General features: G+C 35.1%; 1 long non-coding RNA gene across 1 annotated transcript; it reads left to right on the top strand.

Moving 5' to 3' along the window:
• Nucleotides 1-1779: 1779 nt before the first annotated feature.
• On the top strand, nt 1780-22956 carry LOC108445026. Its single transcript, XR_001859753.1, has 3 exons — nt 1780-1827; nt 10520-10525; nt 22920-22956. It is a non-coding gene; the product is annotated as an uncharacterized LOC108445026 (long non-coding RNA).
• The last annotated feature ends 210 nt before the right edge of the window (nt 22957-23166 follow it).

The following is a 23166-nucleotide window of genomic DNA, read 5'->3' as shown; positions in this document are numbered from 1 at the left end:
GGTAGCAAAGAGGACATAAAAGTACCTGAAATTTTAAAATAATAGAAAGCTAATGAAGAGAATAGAAAATAACTGAGCAAGCAGAGGAAGATGCCATGAAACTCCTACAAATTGTTCATTATGTCCCTCAAAATTTCCCAGTGGCCTCTAACATTTAATGAATATGTCACATCCTTTACAACAATAAGAGAAGAAAAAAGAGTAATTTGTAGCAAAACAACTATTGAACAGATTGGATTAATCCATAAGTATTTCATAATTATCATTCTTTCTCTATCAAGGACTTGAGACCACCTCTGTCATTGTCTTACCTGTGTCAAGAGATAGCCTTGCCAAATAATTTTGGAGATACTTTTTTTCCAGATTAAGTCAATATTTGAAAAGTGTTTGTTTTAGAGGGAACAAAAAATGTATTATTTGTGAACAGTCTGGTCATTAAACTAAAAATCTCTTGTATCTTCAAAAATGGTGTCAAGTTTTCTATATTGTTCTATAATGTGAGTTTTCAAATCCCTGAGGGAAAAAAAGTAATTTGGGTTGAGGGTTTTCTTTAAAGTCTGACTTCTCCCATGCAGTTGAAAAAGATACCTATCGGTGCCTTTTGCCACAGTGGTTTCTTTGATATGATAATTTGGTCATTAGAGTTGTATCACAGAATATTTACTGAACAAGAAGGAAAAAAAATAGGGAAGGAACACATTTCAATCACAAATATGTGAACAGGATTGAATCTTTTTTAACATGTTGGCATATAAGGCCTGGATATGGATGATATAGCTTTTCATCATAGTGCTATTGTCAATGGCATATTATTTGCACATTTGGAAAATGCTGTGGTTGAGCTCACAAACTGAATTTATGGATGACAATAAAATTAAGTATATACTGAATACAAAATTTCTCTATTTGTGAAATAAAGAAAATGAGGAGAAACACATCTCTGCCTACTAGTGCCCTTTCAGAGTTAAGAAATCTGATTTCTTCTTTTTCTTTAGGGTCAATTAATATTTAGTTATTCAATGCAAACTGATTTCTAAAAAAAAAGGATTTTGAGGTTTTTCCAAAATACATATAACTTTATGGATGGGTCATTATAATGGAAGAGACAGATCCTGATCCTCTGAGATAAAGCAGGTAATTGAACCTGTCTCTTTAGACAAGCAGTGTAATCACTGAAATGCAAAGGAACTGATGAAAGAGGATATGAGGGGATTAGGAAAAAAATTATTTGTACCCCTTCCTCTTTAGACTGAATTCATAGGATATGTCCATCAATTTTGAAAGAAGGTTAGTTAACTGAAATCTGGGAAAGGGTCATGTGTCTTGTAGTGCTAAAAAGCTCAGAGGTACACTACTGCTACCTCTACCCAAGACTGATGTTTTTACTATTTCCTCAAGAGATTAATTCCTTTCCTAGTATATTGAATCTCACTCCTACCTGAATGTTTCTCTGTGCCTCTCTATCAAACCTAAATTAATAATTTGACTTTCATGAAAAACATGAATTACTAGTAATAGACTTAATAAAATAAATGCTCAAAATATGTTCTTTGTTGTTAATGGCCTGATAAATCTGACTTAAAATTTTATCTCAGAATACTGTACATAAGAATTTATGATCTTTACTCTGTTGGCACCATAAAATGCCAACATGCATGGTAATCAAGGGAAAAAAAAGCCATAGACTCATAAGATCATGGAATATCCTGAACTGGAAGGGAACAACAAAGATCATCAAATCCAATTCCTGGCTCAGCACAGCACAACCCCAAAAATCAGAGCATGTTCCTGAGCACATTGCCCAAATTTTTCTTGAACTCTGTCAGGGTTGGTGCTGTGACCACCTCCCTGGGGAACCTGTTCCAGTGCCCAACCACTCTCTGGGTGAAGAACCTTTTCCTGATTTCCAACCTAAACCTCCCCTGACAGAACTTCATGCAGTTCCCTCAGGTCCTGTCACTGGTCACAACAGCAAAGAGATCAGTGTCTGCCCCTCCACTCCCTCTGTGAGGAAGCTGTAGACTTTGATAGGATCTTGCTTCAGTCTCGTCTTCTCCAGGCTGAACAAACCAAGTGACCTCAGGTGCTCCTTGTATGGGTTCCCCTCAAGACCCTTCATGTCTTTATAGCACTCTTTTGGATGCTCTCTAATAGCTTTATATCCTTCTTACACTGTGGGGCCCAAAACTGCCCCCAGCACTCAAGGTGGGGACGCCCCAGTGCAGAGCAGAGTAGGGCAATCCCCTCACTTGCCCAGCTGGTGATGCTGTTCCTGATGCACTCCAGGACACAACTGGCCTCCTGGCTGCCAGGGCACATTCAATTTGCCATCAGCCAGGACACTCAGGTCCCTTTCCATGCCAGTGCTTTCCAGCGTATCACCACCCAGTCTACACGGACATCCAGGATTGCCCCATTCCACGTAAAGGATCTGGCACCTGTCTTTGTTAAACGTCATACAGTTGCTGATTGCCCAGACCTTAAATTTGTCAAGGTCTCTCTACAGGATGTCTCTGCCTCCAAGGGAGTCAACAGCTACTCCCAATTTAGTATCATCAGAAAACTTGCTTAGTATCCCTTCCAGTCCTGCATCCAGGTCATTTACGGAGATGTTGAAGAGCCCAGGGCTGAGGATAGAGTCCTGTGGAACCCCACTAGTGACAGGTGACCAATGATAGCTTAAGTGCAAGGACTTAACTTTGTTTCATATTGTATTCAGGAGTAAAATATGCTCTATTTTATTGCCAGCTGTTTGATTACACAGAGAAAATATTCATTTAAATCACTTGCCCAGTTACTCTGTCTGTTAGAGAACTATTACTACAGCTTACAGTGATTAAAGGCATGAAAAACATTCTAAAGGAAAAGTGACCAGTGGAGCTGAGAAGCTGAAAAGGAAAAAGAATTAAATGAACTCAGAAAAATTAGTTTGTGTAATAGTGCTATGGCAGCACTTTCTTATTCTTGTTAAACAGTAAGAACAAGGTAATCCTTTGGAGTTCCTAGCTGGCATTCTTAACAATGACACTTGATGCATTCCAATGAGGTTTTATGTCTCAGTAGTTCCTTGGGCAATTTACTATTGGTTTAAAAGCTGTCAGTCAACAGATACTCTCTAGGTACAGTACTTGACTGGCACTGAAAGTTTTGGATTACTAGAGAAAAATTGTAGCCTTGTTCAAAATTGTGATGAAAATCTTCAATGTAAAGCTCCACAGAAGAAAATCTAGCTAATGTGTCTTTCTTTACAGTCCTGTAGTGAGAGGAATATATGTTTTCATATGAATCAAAGCTTGTTTCAGAATAACAGCTGATCACTCCTCCATTAACACATTTCCTGGAATGAATTTCATCCTTACATCATTACTATTTAGATGAGACTATGACTTATACATTGTTGCTGTCATTAGATGTCTTTCTACTCCTAGGAAGTTTTTACAGTGTCCTTGTTTTTATTGTTGTTAATCATTTACTTTACACAGCTATCCAAGTTTTTTCAATTTCTCTTAAATCCCTCACTTCATCTTTTAAACTGTATGAACATGTTTGAGAGCCTCGTTGCCTAAAAACATTTTAAAAAGAAATTATTTAAATTTTTTTCAACTTTGTTTAGTCTGTACTTTGACATTTATATTTCTACATCTAATTATGATACAGAAATTGCTGTATATAGAACTCTGACATTCAGATTGCTAGAAATCTGTTTCAATTTTAATGCTTTATAAACAATTAAAGGTTTTCACTCTCTTCTTCTCAAACTTTATTTTTGTTTATGTAATTCTCCTTCCAAACTGTAGTTTAAGACATTTGTCCCATAGTCTCATGTTGTACAACAAAACTTTCATTGAAAGTGTGATGCCACACTTGCATTATAGAATACACTTTTATGTAGACTGGGTTAAAACCATTATTCAGTACCTATTTGGTAAAGCACAAATTATAATGAAATGATGTCTTGAACATAATCTAATCAGTTAATTAATTAAGTAATTCAGTTGGTTTAAATAAAACGAATTTAAACTTGTAAAATCAACCACAATGAGGAGGTGGAGACATGAGGAATAGGTACATAGATGGCTCATTCCAGTCTCCTAGTTTCAGAAGTTAGGCAATGTTATCTCATCATGTTACAGATCTTAATACTCAAATGGTTACAGACAACATTTGAACTGGCCTCTTGATATCTCCATGTTCCTTGAGAGTTACTCTTTCAGACAGAGTTCAGTGCTAAAATGCTTCTTTTTCAAACTTATTTGTTGCAAATATTCATGTGTAAGTTTTATTTCTTTGGTTGAATGGTCCTATTGAAGTTAATAAGACTAGTGCCTGAAGCCATTAACACACACATACAAGACTCTGCAGGACTAGAGCCATCATTGCTGCATATTTCTAGTAGAGGAGAATGAAATAAACTTTGAAGAATATATGGTATGTAATAAAAGTATACAAATTGCTTCTGAACTCAGTTTGATAAATTCTAAACAATTTACTTTTAATTGGCTCTGAAATACTGATGTGATATGTTGCATGGGAATTATAATTTGATAAATGGGCATATTTTAGGTTCCATATTGAGTCCAGATGGTTACAGATTCCTTAATATATCCATCCATGTGGCATTTGCACATTTGTGTATCTCTGTCTTCCTCTCATTTATGCTTAATGATGGATTGAATCCAAACAATGCAAGATGTTCTGCAGCATGCTAAGCTTCTGTTAAGTGGACTGAGAGTCAGATACTTCTGCACAGGATCCTCTTTTTTTCAGCATACTCTACTCCAAGACAATCAATCTCTATTTTATCAATAACATTTCATGTATAAAGAAATGATAGCACAAAGAGCCTCCCTAATTATCCATGAAGGAGTCTAACTTGACAGTTGTGTGCAACATCCTTGCTAGGTTATCAATTCTATTAGACTTTTGAACCAAAGTTATAGTTTTGTATATATTATCTTTTGCAGGTCTGTATTTGATTGTTAAAACAAGCTGCAAATTTCAATTAACTTGGGGCACTCAGATTACTCAGGGCTTTGTGGTTTGTTTGGTTTTGGTGGTGTTTTGTTGTTTTTGGTTTTTTTTTTCTCTAGTGTGGGGTTTTTTGTTTGTTTGGTTTGGTTTTTTGAGGGAAAGATGAAGACTTCCAGATTATTCTACCACTTTTATGCGTCCCATCCTCTCACCTCCATTGCCCCCTGTTTCTCATCCACTGATAGAAGAGCTGTTTTTCTTTTGGTCAGGAAATAGAAAACTAATTAGTTGGATTCCCACCAAAGAATTCAATTAACTGAGATAACAACTTCTTCCCTCAGGTCAGGAAGTCCTGTGAGACAGCAGCTGAACTTTACTCTTCTAATGGAAGAAATATCATGTTCACTTGCACTAAGTTCTGAATTTGTTGGTAACCATAAAAAGGAATTAGCAAACAATAGCACTTTTTTTGGTGTGTGTTTTATTGCCTTTGTAAATCAATGTTTCAGTGTTGTGGATTCACAATATGTTATAATTTTCACTGCTCATTAGACTTCTGTGCAAACACATGTAGACTCTGTACCACTTGAGTGGCGAAGAAATAATTTGTTATGCATCCACTTTAACCACTATTTGAGTTCAGAGTTCCTCTCTTCAAATGTGTCTTGGTTTCTTATTGGAGACATATGTCATTGCCATCTCACACATCTGTCATTAGTCATTACTCCTGTCTTAATTATATTATATGGATGAAAAAGAATTACTAAATACTACTTTAACAGTATTTATGGGAAAATTAAGTTGTAGTAGTAAAATGGGTCAACTGTTAAGTATTTTGTCTCCATAATGTATTTAATTGTTTTTCATTTGGAAAGCAAAGATTTCCTTTTTCTGCATAACAATATCTTTTTCAGGTCAAACAGTTCCAGTACTAGATCATTAGTTCCTGTATTTTACATAATTCATGAATTTTGGGAATTTTGAATGAAGCTCAGTGCAAATTTCTGTGATTTTGAAGGAAGTTCAATGTGTGTGATTTAGCTATTTTTTAACAGATTTATATCTAAATATTCTGGATGCTCCTAATGTCAAATATGTGGGCTACTTCTAAAGAACAGTTTGTTAGGCAGAAATTCTCAGTTCTTCTATTGGAAATTTCCATTAAACCTAAAATTATGTTAGATACTTTTGTTAGATCCAATCAAATTAAATCACAGAAAGAAGTAAATATTGGTTAATACCAGGGGAGGTTTTCATTTTGGGTAAGTAAGCATCTTACCTATTATAATACTTTTTTCTTCTGGTTTACTATTATTCATCTTCACAAATGCTTTTGACAGATTATAATTTGACCCTATCAATATTGTTCCTGACACTTGTCATAAATTTCATATGTTTTATATATAAAACATCTCAAATCAAAATTGTAAGATATAGAATCTGATGTAAAATATTAAAAGCTATATTAGATAGCTTTGTCCTTACTGAAATTTATGTAGGATTTTTCAAAATCCCATATTTTGCATCATATGACATTTTAATGTATGTTTCCTGATTAGATATGTTAATGTGTGTTTCCTGATATGGAACTCATACTTCCATAGAATTATTTTCATTCCCCATTGGCTGAATTTTAGGATGCTGCCTTCTTCACTTAGATGAACAAGACAAGGATAAAGATTCATACAGTGCTAGTTCAAACAAATGAATTTAGAAATCCTCTTATTAACTAGGTCTATCTTCTTAAAGGACAAGGAGCATATTATCTTACATCTTTCCAAGAGTGGTGCTCTGAGTTACTCATATATATGCATCACAATTTGGAATAAATTTTATAAATTTATATTGTGTATATATGGCTGTCTCTTGAGCTGATTTTAATTGTGCATTTTATTGTGCTGTTATCTTTTTTTGACAATCCATAATTTTCTCTATTTTACATATCTTCTAAATTGCCTTCTGGTTTCTTCTTTTATTCTTTTACATTTATTATTTGTAAGACCTTATTTCTGTTTTTGTCACTCCATGCTCCTTTTCCTGATGATTATCTATTAACAGACAAAATGAAACTTTCCTTATGAAAAATAAATTCTGTTTCAGAAAAATTACTTTCTTTTTTTTTCTTACTGTGACAGAAAGCCAAATTATGAAATAATAGGAATTCAATTATTTCCAAACACAAGTATGAAGCATTCAATACTTCTAGTGAAGATAAAGTTGATGACAATTGCTCGTGCGGTGCAATTTAAAAGGAATCAGATCAGCCTACCCTCTATCCCTTTCTGACGGATACAATACCATGTTAGATATGAATTACAGTTCTGCAGATATTGTTCTTACCTGCTTGTCTAAGTGCTCTCCCTGTGCTTGAAAATTTCCTCAGCAATCTTTATTTAAGTCTTGGACATTTAAAAAAATTCTGCAGGAAGAATCAGAAATCGCAGCTCACATAGTAACTCATTTAGTCCTGTAATAAGCACACCAGCTGACAAAAGAGAGGCAGAAATTGGAAGCCATCGTGTGCATTTGGCAACTCTTGGTAAATCTATTTGAACATGGCAGCAACAAAACAACAGGGATCAAAATTTGGCTTTGTTGAAATAAATGACAAAATTCTTATCTATTATATGGCACCCAAGATATGCTGGAAGTTCTCTGAACAAATCTGTATGAGAATATGATAGGAGATGTAGAGGGGGAAATATTTTAAATGAAAATAACTTTTTAAAATGAAACTTTTTAAAATGAAATAATTGAAAAGTTGCTAATTTTGTGACAATGATCCTGGTTTCTGTCAACTATTAATATCAATTGTGGAATAAAATTAAGTATAAAAATTTGTTGTTTACATTATGAAATGCAACACAATTGGCTTGCATATCTCAATTTACTGGAATCCATTTTAAAATCATGATCAAGACACTCAGAGTCTCACTGCACCTGAGGATAGATGGATGGGAAAGAAAAAACTCATTAATTATCTGTAAGAGAATTTTACATATAGAAAAAAACCTAGGAAGCTTTGTGCAGTGGCAGAATGATCTTAGAATGGAAAAAGAGGGATTAGGGTTTGACTTTGACCAGTTTTTTACTCTGGTTTCAATAATACACAGTCTGAAATAGCCAAAGTGAGAATTTTTCAGTGCAAACCTTTTTCAAGGGCCAGTTGCCCTCACATTTACTTTCTGGAAAGGATGAACAAGAAAGGTTTCCATAGGAACCAAGTGAAAACAAACATTGCAATGCTATTTAAATTGTACATATAGATGTCTTACTATGTCAAAAGAAAGAAGGTTAATAATATTAGAAAACCACTCAGAGAAAAGGTGGCATAATGACATTAGAAAACAGAACCAATAAGCTAAAGAAGCACAAAATACTTACAAGAAAGACTGGAGGCTTATTCTGTATGCTGTTTGCTTTTTTATTTATTTGTGTGTTTTTATTATAATTTTATTTCCTTTCAAAATCTCTTCTTTTGATGTGATACAAGCCTGGGGTCAACTGAAATTATTTCAGCTACTCTGAAGTTGCAAACCCTCTCCAAAAGAAGGAAAACTCTTTGACCTCTAAGGAATGGAGAGAGAGATACAGGGTATTTTGAGCTCTCCACCACTTGAAGTTGCCATTCAAAAGGCACAAATCAAAGGATTTTTTTCCCTGAAGAGTTGCTATGTGGAAGGCTGTGTCAAAATGATATATGCAAAAAATCCCATAGGAATCAAGAAGGCATGCATTTTAAAGGAAGAAATGACCACATTATTAATTGCATCTCCATTATGATACCTGATAGTTAACTAATTATTTTATACTAGTGAATACTCACATATTTGAGAAATATGCCTGTCATACACTTTCTTAGACTATGAGAATAAATTTATTTTTAGAAGATTGTTTCCATTCAGTGGAGAGTTGCTCTATATCAACAATTCTTGTGATTGTTAGCAAAAAAAGGGTACCTGAATGACTTTTTTTTTATACCTGAGACAAACGATAATGTAATAACTAGTTAGTATTATATAAATATTTCCACACTCCTGGATAATCCAGGAAAATAATATTTCCTAAACTGCTGAGCTCATGGTCTCATGCTTAACCCGATACTTCATTTTCATGCTCAACAAGTTGTAAATTAACTTCTACAAAAATGTTCATTAAATCTGGGAATATGAACTGTCTTTCTATCCACCAAAATACAGGCAGCAGCTCTAATTTCATCCTTTTTTTTACCAGCAGAAATTTATCTGAAATGTGTTTATGTACCTTAACTGTACAAGGTTTATTTTTCAACCCAATATGGAATTTTTCTTGTTCTTTTTGTTCAGACCATTAGTCCTTTCTTCAGATCATTTCTCACAATGGAACTATAGAACTGTTTGTTCAATAGCATGAGTTTTGCAAGTAAATTAATATAATATGAATCAAAGGATTTTTTTCTGTTAGTAGGTGACCAAGTCAAACTTCTATGTTCAGAAGGATCAGTCAAGCCTATCAGAATTCTATTGAGATTGAAAAATCTGAAGAGAAACATTTTGCTCTTAGAGCCTCTGTCTGTGACATTAGAATTTTTTTTCCTAATTCCTGTAGGAACTGTCAGCTATGAAGAATGGTCTGATTGACACACAGTCTATAAGTAACTTTCAGTTTTACATAGAGAACTTTGTTTCTCTGTTATACAAGGTCTTTTATCCCATCAATCTAAGACATGAGATTTTATTCTTTTCTTTACAAAGACTGACACCCTATCTACACCTTTTATTCTCCCACTCAACTGGAAGTTGCCTGCATCTTATCACTTAGTATTCTGTTTCATGGGTCTGTTTCACAAGGGCAATTCTTCCTGCTAGTTAACCTCATGTCATTGATTGATACAGAAATTGCAATTACTGGATAGGTCATTAAAAGGAGGAGAAATTTTGGTGAACAGACTCTTTGGTATCTTACAGTGTTATTTTTTTAAAAAATAGAGACCCTAACATTTCTTCATAGTAGAAAAGAGACCAAATGCAATTGAGACCAACATTTACTTTTTGCTGTGAAATGAAAGTATTTGAAAAGGTTATTTTTAAGTGTGCAAGGCACATTTTGTTTAGTGGGCACAGAAAATTAATTGTTCTCTCTAGTAGTATTTTTGCTCTTATGTCAGTTCTCATATTACAGAAAAAAAAGATGAACATTTGGGGTAGACATTGTTGAAGAAGGCACCACAGAATATTATACCAGGGAGTTTCTGTTTACTGAAGAGGACAAAAATGTATCAGTTCAGCCCAAGAGTCTTCTTAGATTGATACCTTGCCTGTGTCTGGCAAGGAACATCATCGGATTTCCTGTCAAATGTGTTTGATGAGGTTAAAGAAAACATTGCATTTTCCCAATGTACAGCATTATCATCTAAATCTAGAAAAAAAAAGAAAGAAAAAATATATTCTTATGATCTATTTTATCCTTCTGTTGGGGACCAGCAAGAGCAAGGCAGGGCAATGCCTTCCTCAGCTGAGTATGGTCCTACTGCCTCTATGCAGGATAAGCATTGCAGGGATGGTGATAGCTGCTGGTCCTATTGACAGTTCATTTCATCACAAAAAAATGCAAGGTAGAAGGGACAATTTGAGGTTCATTTGGAAAAATACAGTCTATTCAGAAGGCAGAGCTAAGTACAGGGCTGAGCTACAGAAGAGCTCAAGTAGGGACTGGATGCTTCTGGGTAAAGGGCAGTGGGGTTGGGGTGTTTTAGAATTATGTAATTTATATCCCAAAAATACCTATCTCTTCTTTGTGATTGAAAAGGTATTCCAACTAATTCAAATATAGGTGTCTAAATCTGTACTGATATGTTTTATAGGGCTTAGTGCACTTTATGCACTTTTTTTCATAATTTTTTTGCAGCTCATAGTCTTTGTATCATGCAACGAAGTTCAACAGTTAAACTATGCATCTGTCTGTATCTGTTTTGAACATGACACCTACTAGTATACTTTTATTACTTTATTCTTTATTTTGAAAAAACAAAGATAAATTTTTCTGTATTCATCTTTATTCATGCAACACATGATTTAATACACTTAAACATATCACTTTACAGTCATGTCTTTTTCAGTCTAAAACATTCTTGTGTATTTAATTTTCCCCTGTACTGAAGCCAAAGCTCCTATCTTTCCTGTTAAGATTTCTCATGACCTTCTCTAGTTCTTACTATTTCCTGTCTGAGATTAAGGGATCAGTACTGGGCTGATAGAGATATTGGGAAAATAAAGAAGTTCATCATATCTGGTAGTCATTAGTTGTCTACACCAAACTTAGAAGTTTAGCACTTCGCACCTGAGCATTTGTGTCTGTTGTAAAGCCAGGTAGTGCCACATTGCTACCTCAGATCTTTTTTCTCAGAAAAAAGAAAATAAACCATAAACCATAAAAAAATCCTGCTACTGGTAGACCAGAGTATTTTAAATAAATCAAGGTTCTTGAATGAGAAGATTTCAAAGAAAAGAAGTTATATCTTTTTTTCAGTGTGCTTTCCTTCCTTGTGTGGTTTGAATTTTTTAACTTATTTTTTCATGAAATTTGCAGAAAACTTAGTAAGAAACTAACTGCTGTACTATCCAGGCAACAAAATACCTTATATTTCCAGGAGGAATGCAGATTTCTCCTCCAAGTTTTTGATCATGTGTTGCACATGTCTGCTGTCAGTCACCAGAATGTTATCACAAGCAATCCTGAAGTAGGTGAACAAGTGTATCCCGGCTATTCTAGTTGCAGCTTCGGAGAGAAAACAAGACAAATTATTTATCTGTCATTTCACATTTTGCTGTGGCTACATTATCTGCTCTAAGGCAAGCAACAAAGTCCAAAACATTACAGAAGAAAAGATGTCTTGCCATCAATCACTGTGACATTTGAGATAACAAAAGCAAGTGCAGACATCATAGGGCTTTAATCATTTCCCAGTAGACAAGAGATGTTTTACAATGTCCACTCACTAAAGATCCTCAGCTGCTACAATTCGGAACACAAAGCACCCTAATAGTTTCAATTTGAAGAAAAGGCACTGAGCTTTAATGCTATGGCAGCCAAGAACCTATGAGACTGTACTTCTATTCCATAACTGACACACATTCTGGTGACAAATATTGTAGTGGCTGCTGCGAAAAAAAATGTCTTGTTTGATAGCATTTATTGATAGAGAGGCAAATGCAAGAGTTAGGATTATGGTGTAGAAATTTTTTTCTTCTTTGTCTGTTATATCTACACGCTAAATGACCATGAATATTTCTAATTTCTAACACATCTGAGGAAAACGAGAGTGTATTTTCTCATTATTTGAGGATTATAATGTCTAGCATTTCCATGGGATGGACTGATGTGATATGGGACACACACTTTGCTCCAAAAGTTACTGGGAAATGAAATTGACATGGATCCAAAGGTGGCTTTTTTCCAGGGAAAAGGAGTTTTCACACAAAAACTAATCTGAAACTATAAAATTCCTGAACCATAAATATTTATTCCTACACTGTATGGAACTGTAGTAAAAGAGTACTCAAACTGGAATGTACAAAAAATTTATAAAAATGTATCTTTGACATTTATTTATATAGATTTGGATGAGTATTTTAACTAAAGAAAAATGCTTTTTTAAATGATCAACAGTTTTCATTGCTTATGAAAAATTTGCCTCTTATGAAGAGAGGAAAATTTCATTATTATCTCACTTTCAATAGAGGTACCTTCCAATAACGGATTCCTTACTGTTTTAAAATACTAAAGGATGGATAAAGAAATATTGGTCATTATCCTCTACTACAGAAATTGTTTACATCCTTTCTTAGTCTTGAAGCACCTATGAAACCACTTGGACCTCATAAGATCTCTCAAAGATAATACTAACATCTGCCATTACTTTCTAAGAAAATATTCAAACTCCTAGAACCTAAATCTCATCACAGCTTCTGTCACAAAGTCTTCAGGAAATACATGAATAGTGACATGGGTTTTTTTTCCCAAAATGAGGATTTCAAATATCTGTAATTTCCTTAACACTTTTTAAATGTAATTTGAATAGAATATATATATATCATAGAAACATATTGCAGTTTGAGGTTAGAGAGCTAGGAAAGTGCTTTTCCTTAGGAAGATTTAAATAGCTTGTTAAGAGTTTTTCCACAGAAAAATTAGCATTTCATATTTTGTGTAAAGTTAACCCTGTTTCCCAGAATTTTAAGGAACTTTGTCTCATGCTTCACTACACACCTTTGTCTTGGTGCTATCAGCCTAGCACATGATATGTAACATTTTCTAGCTTAAGTGATGTGATTTAGGAAAACATATGCAAAATAGTCTTCAAAAATCAATTATACAGGAGTATAATACCAATTTTGCAATATTAATAAAGGTCCTAAGAGACAGCTCAGTTAATTTTGCTCCAAATATAGTAAATTTATCCTCATGTATTATACATTGCTTAAATTTGTGTAATATAAATAATACATAGTGGCTAATAATTTATTTATAAGAAATAAACATAATTTCCTTTTCTTTTGTAGTTTTAAGCCACACTGTTTTTCATGTACTATAGTTATGCCAATTAGCTATGCTTGCTAAGTGTAATAATATGTGAAAAATAAAAAAATTATTTCAAGCAATCTTTAAGATCTGTCAGACATATTAGGAACCCCAATAATGTTTTATTCAATAAAAACAATTATGTATTTCTATGTTTTTCAAGCTCAGATTCACCTCTAGTGTCTTTACATTCCAATTAAAGTAAATATATGCATACACACACATGCACATATGTATATACAGAATCAACCAATTAAAAAAACTCATCTCTATATGATGATCTATATGAAGTGGAGGAGGTAGTTAGGAAAAGAATTTAAACTATCTTTGATAAAGAATTTTGTTTTAAGATCCTGTCAGAGCAATGAATAAAGTACTCATGTATGGGTGAGTGTCCTGAAAATTTTTTTTTCTGGTTTAAATACCAGTGAGTAATTTTTTAAAATGGTATATCGTTAAGTTGTGCTTTTGTCTGTAGAGAAAAATAGGGTGTCCAGAAGAGTTTGTACCTGTTAAGAATTTTGTACAAAAAGGCTTGAAATATTATACATGCATGCATATTTGCTCCACTTTTGCTTTTCTCTAGATTTACTGGAACTCCATGACTATATATAGAATTTGGACTGATTATCATCATAAATTCTATACAGAAAAGATTACTTGGGAATATTTTATTTATAGATTAAATTTACAGTAGAAGAACTGAGGTTATAAACAGTTCTTCGAACAAGTAGCTGTGATAGGTAGTATGTAACAAAACAATGAAGTGTGCCTTTAACATTACCAATGACTTTCAGTATTTTACCCTCATAATTGGTATTTTTCTGCAGCTCCTGCTGGGGAATTTGTGGTTTTTTAGACAAATCTTAATTTTTCTGATACTCCCAGGTGTATCTTCATCATATACTAATATTGCATTCACATTAAGCATGCAGAAAAGTAACAGAAAAGAGGGTAAAACAAAAATAAGCATAACATTAAAAAACCAATTATCTCCATAAAAGAGCGAGAATGTTTGGGGAAGCATAATACCTGTCTTTATGATAAGCTTTCTAATGAAAAAAAACCAAAAAAGAAAATTCTATTAGTTATGTAATAGAAATTTCATGAGAAAACCACACCCCATCTTGTCATATTATTCATTAAAAATGATGGCTCAACATGTCCTTTAGAAGGATCAAGCGAGTCCCTTACTTGCGCATGCAGATTTTAAAGTGTTATACCAAATCATTTCATTTTCTCCACACCAGATGTTGTTTGGCTTGCTATTATTAGACCTAACACTGTCAAGCTTAAATCATTTAAAATCACCAGCTTAACATTCTTTTTAGTAATAGGGGAAAAAAAAAAGCAAGCACAGATGTTCAATACAGGTCCCATTTGCCCTCAGCCTATTTTTGCCTACAGCCTCCTTTTGCATGTCTTCCTTAAAAAGAGCAAAAATATGGTCAGAACATCAGTCTTCATTGACAACAGCTGTTTTTTAGTTTAACCTCATTAAAGCATTAGTTCAAAAGATGCTTCCTTCTCCAGTTTGCAATGTGAAAACTGGACAAGCTGTATTACACTCTCCAAATCTAGACCTATAAATCTTACACCTTTGAATTCAACAAGATTTCTTTCAGCACCGTAAGACAGTTACAGTATAACTCACAAAACTGAAATGCTAATGCATGCAATATATATGCAGGAAACAACTGGGGTAGCTGGCTCCACTGTCATGAGCTATGCTTCACATACCAGCAAGGGAAAAGGACATTGTTGTTAGAGGTAATATGATGTGGCATGGAATAAGAAACATGTTAGAGGATTAAGTCTAATTTTAACTGCTATTTGAAGCCTGGCTGTGACAGCCATCAGTCTTAAAAACCTGAGAAAGATTTTGTTAATTATTTATGATGATAGTGATTTAGTGGTAGATATATCTGATTGACAACTTTTTATTTAAACTTTTTTTGAAAGTAGAAAAAGTGTCTTTTTTTTTTAATGGTAGTAATTGTAGAAAAAGAGCTGTAGTTTTTCTTAGAAAATGTTAGAAATAGAGCACTTGAAAAAGTTGAATGTGTATAAGACTGAAATTATTCTCATAGTATTCGGGGTAAATTACAAGACACATTATGTCTGGAATTATACATATATGAGAGAAGACAGATGATGCAAGGAGACTTTTGTGTTGTTAAGGTATGCAGACAGGCTATGCCCATGTTCTGAAGATTAGGTGACAGAACGGAGCCTAAGAATTTACTGAATATGGGATGAGGTATTTCTGGTCAGAACAAATAAGAGTGAGAAGCTTGAAAAAACAGTTTTCAGTATAAGAATAATACCATGAGGGTGAGGCATGGCTGGATTGCAGAGATTACAGTTTGTCAAATATCACAGATAATTAGAAGAGTTCATTTTGGATTCACACAGCACCCGGATAAACATATCAGAAATACCATCTGTGTATGCAATGATGTAGGTATCTTTATCAGAAATAGCAAATTTGGATACATAAGGAACAAAACTGTAACCAATAGGAAAAAGTATTAGGGGTGTTTTGTGTTTTATTATCTGGGCAAAGATAAGGACAAAGAAATGGAGACAGAGGTAAATGGGGAAGGAGCATAGGAAAATGGAGACAAGTGGGGTTAAAATGGACTATTTGAATGTAAGCAAGATGGTGGTCAGTACACTTGCCTGACTGAGCTCTACACCTGATCACTGTAAACTTTCCTACCCCTTACTGAGGTCTATTCCTAAAAGGGGTGTGTGTATGTATACATGTGCACAACCACCACCAGACTACAGACTAGCTAAATAGAAGAAACAAGATGATTCTGTCTCATGACTTATGTGAATGCGGTGTCTGCATATTTGGATGCTGATAAAGGCATAATTCTCTGTCCAGGTTGGCCTGTGTGGCTGTTGCTGGTCTGTGATGTGTATCTGTATATATTAACTTGTGCTTGGCCTCATTGCTAATTAGACCTAGAGACTGGTGACTACAGCAGCTGCGTCTATGTGATAGAGACTAGATAAACACTTCCTGGTGTGAGCCCTCCTAAATCTGCAGTAGGGATCACAAAAAAACTTCCCTGAAACCCAAGGATTTCTAGCTGTGGCTTCTCCTAGAAGCTTTGGGGGGGGATTTTTTTTTTTTTAAATTTTTATTTTTATTTTTTTTAATTATGAAAAGGTCCAGAGTAGTGCCTTCTCATTCCTTGAAAACTCAAGCCTGGTGTCACCTTAAAAAGAAAATGCCTAATGTCAGGTGGATATAAGTAGGATTTGTCCTAATTTTTTCAGTAGCTTCTCCACCTAATCTCATAAGGAACATTTCTAAGTTTCAAGGACTCAGTCATCACAAAAAATGAAGTTCTGTATGTTTCTTTCTTAAGATATCTTCTGACATGTAAAAGTTGATAGACTGCTCAACCTATCCTACCACATTAATCAAATAATCAGTTTTAAGGAAATTAGGCTTTCATGTGAGAAATCCTCAGTTACTTCATTTTTCCTGTCAAACAAATTATAAAAATATTCTGTAGGAGTCATATTTACAGGTTTTAAGTATTTCTGTTTCTTCTCAATAGCTAAGCAATGCCTACCTTGTGTTCTCTATTGGAAATCTTGTGTGTGGGTAGCACAAAAACAAAATGGAAAAATCAAAATCTTTTAGAAAAGACAAATGAATACAATTATAAGTAATATTTTCTTTAAATACAGTATTTTAAAGTTCCTTCCAATATTGTGAAACCATGGAATTACAGGGAAAGACCCTCAGCTGGAGAAGTCTTTATAATGTCTGTTGAATGAGCCAGGCTCATCCAGCACAGCTAGAAAGAGATTTACAATGCCATGTTTCATTGTTATGGAGAAAGGTTTTAGGGATATATTTTTTAAGATTTCATGTACATGTATTTCTGTTTACTCCTTTTGCAAAGGGTTTATACATATTCTGCTTGTTTAGAACATACTCTACAGCACTAAGCACAAGAACATATATTTTGCAAGTCACTGGAGGAACTAAACTGAGCTGGCATATGATTACTTACATGCATGCTTTGCTTTCTTTCACACTCAGTATTCACAATAAGAATAGGAACTGTGAAAATTAATACTTTGGCATTTTATTTTAATCTTGTTTCTGTTTTTAAGAGTGGATTAGCATAATCTCTGTAATTAGATGAGGTCCTCCTTTTTATGGAATTCTCAAACAGCTTTGGAGTTTTTATTTAGTCCATATGGATCTAAAGTACCTGTTAGAATGGGTAGATAGCAGTCAAAATACATATTCTTGCTGTATATATAGTAAGAGAACAGACTTTATGTGAACAGCAGGTAATGACAAAAACAAGCCTGTGTTACATTTCTCTCATGACGCAAATAAGCAATGTCTTGCTAGAGAGGGCAAGGTCTAATATTTGGATTTGTTTTGGCAAAGGCAATTGCATTTTGGCATTTCACATCCTGGATAAATGTTATGGTATTAACATAGAACAGCTTTGAATATGTTGGCTACATTTTATGAATAAAACACTGCACATATTTAACACAGAGAAATAGTTTGTGTTCGTACTTTCCATCTGGAAATAGCAACTATTTGAACCAAGAAAGGAAGGCACTTTGGACATAAAGAAAAGACCCTTAATGGACCTAAGAGTCTGTTAAGACCCATCCTATTCTCTGTTTATTATTTATGGGTTTCAGAAGGCTGGGTCTGTGATTCCTATACTTTGTATATGGAAATTGAGGGTATTCATTAAGGAAGGAATTTTTAAAAGAGGCAAAGTATAAAGGTGGATCTCAAATACTTGACTTAGCACTACAGCATAGACATAGGCTGTTGATCAACAGTGTCTAAACTGAAGTGCCTAAAATTCACAAACTATATATAGATACATAAAATTCCTTTTGTGAAAAGTCTAGAAGAATACCAGTATGACAGGATGAAAAGGGAAGGTAAACACATTAGGAAGAAGTCTCAAAAACTACCTCTTGCTAGCTGTCAATCACAACCATCACAAATTGTAAGACAGAACACTCTGCAATAGCAGATTTTTTCAGAGTTCAGTTTTCCCTTAAAATACTCTAATCCACTCAGACATCTACACTACAGGCCATAGTCTACATAAAAGAATTATGAGGATGAAAGAGAAAACTTGTGGGAAGGATGAAATAAATAGTGTGTTTCTCAGAGGTTATGTCTGATATAAGTCTTCTTTTACAAGTTTTTCTTGCTACACAACAGTTCTAACTGTAACTAGCCCTCTCATTCTTCTCAGCGTGCCCTTTGGTATCCTTGTGTCTCCATTCCAGTCACACGTGCTAGTCTCTTTTTCTCCCTCTCTCTTTGTCATCTTTTTCATGTATGTTAGTGCTCAAAGAAGCTTCAAAAATAGCCATCCTCCCCAGTCCATACAGGATGGGAGTGTGTACAAAGGAGATAGAGGGAGATGATTGTGAACTCAGTGAGGCTTCTTCATTTAAGAGACCCAGAGGAGAAGGAACTTGTGGGAAACAGGAAGTGTCTGAGATAGGGAGTGTCTCTTTTACTTCCCTAGCATATTGAAAAATTGCCAAAAAAAAAAAAAAGTAGCATTACCAGGGTCCCTTAATGGAGTGAAGATTTTGAAACCCTCAGAGTCTGAAGCTGATATTTTATTCATGTTAATCAGAAACAGAGTACTGCGTTATTGTATTTATAAACTCAGGATAAATTGAAATGCTATGTCTCTCATAGTGTCTTGAAATGAAATATCCATGCTTGGGAAACACAGATGATGATGCCCATAAAAGAAATAATGCTTTTGGGGGAGATGTAACCTAAGTGCGGCACAAAGCAAAAAAAAAAAAGAAAATGAATTGCAGAAAGCCTTTGGTCATCTGTATGGGTGTACAGCATAAGTTGTCTGTTTTTTCAGCAATCACTGAGAATTTTAGAGGTAGTCAGTCAAGTAAACTATCTAGAGGCAACTCTAGTGTCTCATAAATCCTAAAGAACCTGACAGATCATGATTATTTCTAAGGTGCTTCAGACTCTTGGGGTTTTTCTGTAGAGAAGCTGAAACATTTTGAGTCTGTATTTCTGTTGTTGCCTGTGTCTTTCATGTTTTCAAAAGATAGATATTATTTTACAGTACTTTATTTATTTCTGTGGAAGGTAAAAGGCTGGTGTTGGTGGTCTGGCTTAATATAACTACTTCTTCTAAAACAGCCTTTCTGTGCGACCACATTATGCACTTAGACTAATTGCATCTCAATTTCCTTCTGATAAAATGAGCAAAAACAATGCATGGGGGGCTTTCTTTCCCTCTCTCTTTTGTCTATTCAAAATATAACTTTTTACATCATTGTATTTTATATTTACCTTAATGGTAAATTGAAACATTAGTTTCAATTTTAATTTGATAATAAAAATAGTAAAAAAAATAGCTTATTTATGACCTATTGTTTCAGAGAATTCAGCTGGTATACAGCTATTTTTTCAAGTAAGAATAGACCTAAACTTCTTTAGGTCTCATTTCAATGAAAAATTTTATGTTTGTTTGCCTGATTCTGTTGAAAAGTTTTATTTTTGCAATTACACAACTTTTCAGATAAAATTACCAAGCAAGAAGTGCCTTTTTCATCTTGGGAGACCTTTTATGACAAACCTCAGGAGAAAGCTCATGACTACAAGTACTGCATTCATCTGAAGGGTAGAAGGAGGACAGACAATTGAAGGTGAAGTCACTGAAATTTTTAGCACAAACATATGAATTAAATATTACAAGGACAAGAAATGTTAGAAGAGACTTGTGAAGAAAAAGAACCTAATTTTGCTTCTTCATTAAATAACAAATATAAAAACTTCAAAGATTTCATATTGGGTTTTGTAGCTAGATACACTATCTAAATTCTGCATCTGTTGTTTAAAACTTGACTTTTTTTCCTGTATACATTATATGTTTTTGCACTTTTCAGTGTTATTTTCTAGAGACTTAGACTTACTGCCCAAAATTTACAGTCTACTCTAGTTCACTATAAACAAGGGACCACACTGCTGAATTACATTATTTGAAGCTGGGTCAAGCTCATATAAAAGATTTGCAAAACCAGTTAAGACTTTTATCAAACACTTGATTTTTTTTCTCCTGTTGTACATCAGTATATCCCCACACATAACATATCTTTGTAAGCATGTAAGACAGTAAGCCATACAGGTAATTTGTCTCATTTACTCCCCCATGTCTTGCACTACCAGAGACAGTTTATGCTGGGTTAAATTACTCCTTATCATCTCTGACTGCTTCACTGTCTTGCATTGCTATAATTATGGAATGTTCCAACATTTGTTCACTGAAAGGATCAACATTTGGAGACAAATACTTTTCCTTTCTATTTTCTAGTCTAACTGAAGAGTATACAAATCATGCGAAAAGTCTGCTGAGGATATCTCCAAACTAATCACTTTTGCTGCCATGCCAGTATCATCTAATAGAGATAGGGGCATGATGAGAACTAAAACTACTTCCCCAGATTGTACAAAGATATGTTTCAGTTAAAATCAATTTTTTGTGATGTATACCAGTTTGTTATAACACTCTTTTCTCCATATCAAGTCTCTGCTAAATCAGTGACTTCTGTAACACAGTCTATGTTTTAGCATCCCTTTTTACTTTTCTAGAATTCTGTTCTCACATCAGGTTTGATCCTTTTCTCAAGAAACACAGATATACTTGCTCAAGGAGGGAATGAGCCCCTTCACTGGTTGACCTGCAACTGACTGCAGCCCTGTCATGGCTGGCTTCAGTCATGCAATGCTGACTGGACACTGTGTAGGTCAACAACCATTGTAACTGCATGGAGGCTATTGTGTGGCAGAAATTCAGATCCCCCAGCCAAAGAGGCTTAATGTGACCATATTTGACCACAGAAGGCACCTTAGAGACCATCTAGTTCCAAAATCCCTGTGTTGGACAGGAACATCTTCCACTAGACTAGAGCCCAATTCAACTAGGCCTTAAGTGCTTACAGGGATAGGGCATCCATAGCTTCTCTGGACAACCTGTTCCAGTGCCTAGACCTAAACCTCTCTGAGTTTAAAGCCATTCCCCCTTGTCCTACATGCTCTTGTAAATAGTTTCTCTTCATCTTTCTTGTAGGCTCCCTTTACGTACTGGAAGGCCACAATTAGGGCACCATGAAACCTCTTTTCCAGGCTGAACATACCCAATTCTCTTACCCTTAACTCATAGGAGAGGTGGTCCATCCCTCTGATCAACTTGGTGGCCTCCTCTGGACTTTTTCCAACAAGCATATGTCCTTCCTGTTCTGGGGACCACAGACCTGGATGCAGTATTACAGACTATCTGCAGGCAGGAAGCGTTTATTCAACTTGGATTGGGATGACTCCCAAAGTGACATTGTGAATTTGAGAGCCCTCACCTCTTTGGATTAGAGATTATATTTTCTAGGTTATCCTTTCTAAAATGTTGAGGAGACTTGAGTCAGTTTTGTAGGAGACCTCTTCCAGATGATATCACAAATCAGTATGCAAATGGATAATTGGTTTATCTGGTTTAACTGGTTTATAAAATAATTCATACTTGAATGAGGAAGGTATCTTTTCAGCTTTTTACTGGCTAGGCTAGTGGTTTAATGCCTTAGAAAGCCTTGAGCAGCCTAGAGAGGTAGCACAGGTGATCTAGCACTTTAGTAGCTCTAAAATTGGTACCTGTATCAGCTGCAAAGCAAATACCACCAGCAGAAGCAAAGAGGGAGAAATAGAGCTCCCTGCTCGCTCAATTTCCCACAGTTAGAAGCTTTCAAATGAAACAGACAACAAGAGATGTTCACAGGAGGGTAGCAGAGCCAAGAGAGGGCAGGGCCTCCCTCGACGGTCTCTTTTATTCGGAGAAGGGGAAAGGGGAGGACTGGGGGCGGACCCGGGGTGAGCGGCCAATCAGACACTGCTAAAGAGTCTGAGTTACATTTGGTTTTGCCTGCGCTTAGAACAAAGGAGTTCAAAGCACATGGCAGAGACAAGTGTCTTGGGGAGGGGGAGAGGAAGCTCAGAACAGGCAGCAACACTTGAATATATAATTTCTCTCAGTTTTATAAGCCTCTAAAAAACCATCCTAAGTGGGGTATATTATCTTGTGAACTATATAACCTCAGCCTTCTAATTTTTCCATAAAAGTTGTTCCTATTAGAAGCACTTATTGAGAACTGCTTCAGTGACATCCTTTCTCACTTTTCCTCCAGTTTTCATAGAATCATAGGATATTCTGAGTTGGAAGGGACCCACTAGGATCATCAAATTCCAACTCCTGGCCCTGGGGAACAGGGCAGCCCCAAGAGTTACACCATGCAGCTGGGACTGTTATCCAAATGCTTCTTGAGCTCTGTCAGGCTTGGAGCTGTGACCACTTCCCTGGTGAGCCTGTTCAATGCCCAGTGACTCTGTGGGTGAAAAACCTTTCTCTATTATCCAACCTAAAGCTCCTCTGACACAGCTTCATACCATTCCATTTGGTCCACTGAGTCACCAAAGAGATCAGTGCTTGCCCCTCTGCTTCCCCTGGTGAAGAAATTGAAGCCTGCAGTGAGGTCTTAGTCTCCTTCCGGCTGAACAGACCAAGCGAACTCATCCCGCTCCTCTTATGG

The sequence above is a fragment of the Corvus brachyrhynchos genome, unplaced genomic scaffold (assembly GCF_000691975.1).
Source record: "Corvus brachyrhynchos isolate BGI_N302 unplaced genomic scaffold, ASM69197v1 scaffold80, whole genome shotgun sequence".
Lineage (NCBI taxonomy): Eukaryota > Metazoa > Chordata > Aves > Passeriformes > Corvidae > Corvus > Corvus brachyrhynchos.
The sequence above is the reverse complement of the archived record's forward strand: the minus strand, read 5'-3'. Positions and strand labels throughout refer to the sequence as shown.